Source organism: Musca vetustissima, unplaced genomic scaffold, assembly GCF_032173495.1.
Source record: "Musca vetustissima isolate MV318-11 ecotype Yass unplaced genomic scaffold, APGP_CSIRO_Mvet_v1 utg328796, whole genome shotgun sequence".
NCBI classification, from domain to species: domain Eukaryota; kingdom Metazoa; phylum Arthropoda; class Insecta; order Diptera; family Muscidae; genus Musca; species Musca vetustissima.
Window position 1 is genome coordinate 1 of NW_026888122.1, and position 2,061 is coordinate 2,061.

The 2,061-nt window shown below is 32.1% G+C and overlaps 2 non-coding genes across 2 annotated transcripts; both read right to left on the reverse strand.

Annotated features, from left to right (window-relative positions):
* Positions 1-323: 323 nt before the first annotated feature.
* On the reverse strand, positions 324-395 carry Trnam-cau (transfer RNA methionine (anticodon CAU)). Its single transcript has one exon. It is a non-coding gene; the product is annotated as a tRNA-Met (tRNA).
* An 86-nt stretch (positions 396-481) lies between these two features.
* Positions 482-553, reverse strand: Trnaa-ugc (transfer RNA alanine (anticodon UGC)). The gene has a single exon. It is a non-coding gene; the product is annotated as a tRNA-Ala (tRNA).
* Positions 554-2,061: the final 1,508 nt, after the last annotated feature.

The following is a 2,061-nucleotide window of genomic DNA, read 5'->3' on the forward strand; positions in this document are numbered from 1 at the left end:
TAAAAATTCTGGTCTATGCAGGTCTTTAAAAAATATTCTTGAAAAATGCATGCCTTATGTAGGTCTATAAAAATATTATTAGAAATCCAAGCCTCATGTAGGTCTATAAAAATATTCTCTAAAAATCCAGGCGTTGTGTAGGTCTTTAAAAAATTTTCTTTAAAAAAGGCTTTAAAAAGTATTTTTAAAATTAAACAAGTTATTGATGGCCCCTAAAAATATTTCAAACATTTACACCTTATTGAAGATTCCCAATAGAAACCAATTAAAAAAAAACGGTTATTAGGCTTAAGAGTTTATAAAAAAACTCTTCAACATATGTTTAGCAGAGCAAGGTTTCGATCCTCGGACCTCTGGGTTATGGGCCCAGCACGCTTCCACTGCGCCACTCTGCTATGTAAGAATACTATACCATCGTTTTGTTTTTGATAATATGCTAAGAACTGATCAGTAATAAATAAATATGTAAAATAAAAATCATTGGAGATACTGGGGTTTGAACCCGGGACCTTTCACGTGCAAAGCGAACGCTATACCACTGAGCTACATCCCCATTAAATTAATACGTTAGGCACATGTTCTTACACACAATTTTAATGATTGTCAATTAATAGCAAATAGTCTTTGAAACATATTTTCCAATTAACCAATCCTATATTTGTCCTTGAAAAAAATTAGAAATCTACATTTATATTTTGCTCCTTGGAAAAAATATTTAAAAAAAAATCCACGCTTATATTTGATCTTTAAAAACATTTGTATAAAAGCCCATGCATACGTTTTCTTAAAAAACCACGCCTTATTGGACTTTGAAGAACCATTCTTTTTAAAAAAAATAGACCTTTTAGGTTCATGCAAATATGTCCTTGAAAAACAATTAATATCCACGCCTATATATGGCCCTTAAAATACAAAAATATATGCTTAATGTAAATCTTGTCTTCCTTATTCTGAATTTATAATACCTAAAATATACTGCATAAATTTAATCATTTAAATGTGTCCCTTTAAAATAAAAACCACCTTCGTATGTCCATAATTTTCTTAATTTATTTAAGATTTTTTTTGCAAAAAATTAGTAACTGAATAAATATGCTGCCAACAATCGTTTGTTGTTATAGTTGATGATGATAACTTTTTCTGTTAGGTGTTGTTGTTACTGTAGGAAGAAAATTAAGAGTCAAATCTTAACTGTAACAGTCACAACTTGCAGACCATTACAAATTTGCATGCAGAACACACACAGGTGTTGTTGATGTATCTCTTATGCTCTCTTTCTCCCTCAATCTCTCTACGAAGGTAAAAGTTTTCTTAGCAATTACTTTGGAATATAAATATTACTTTGTCTTTGCATAAAGACTGTCCTGGCCCATCACTGCCTTCTAAGTAACTGGTACATTTCTCCCCACCACGCCGAGCTCACTGTGTGGAACTGAAATGCACACATTTGCATCTAGGAGAAGTAGCAGCTTCGAAAAAAGCTTGAAGCCCCCTGCCATGAATCCATGCATTTGAGCCAAACTGTTGGTGTTTGGAGAAAATAAAATTTATGTTTGCAACGAAATTAAATTGTTTCCTTATTTCGGGTGTGGTGGTTGACGGTGATCGTGGTGTTGGTGATGGCGTTGGGTTTGGTAGTGGTGTTCTGATCTAAATCACAGTTCTCCTCAAAACCCAAAATTTAATTACAACAATGTTAACAACAGTATTTTCAATTCAGTTAATTTCATTTTAACTGTAATTCGTGGTTTAAGGAATTTTCTGATGTTGTTGTTAAGAAACACCAAAGAAAATGAAATAGAATTATTTATTTGGTATATATAGAGATATTCTCAAATGCATTCAGTGGTATTGTAAAGGGTAACCTGAAGTGGTTAGTGGTTAGATTTTCTAAATAATATTTTTAAGGATCCTCACTAAGGCGTAGATTTTTTAAATACTTTTTTCAAGAACCCTCACTAACGAGTAGATTTTTAAAATATTTTTTTAAGAACCCTCACCAAGGCGTACATTTTTATACCCTTCATCACACTGTGGTACAGGGTATTATGTCTTTGTGCA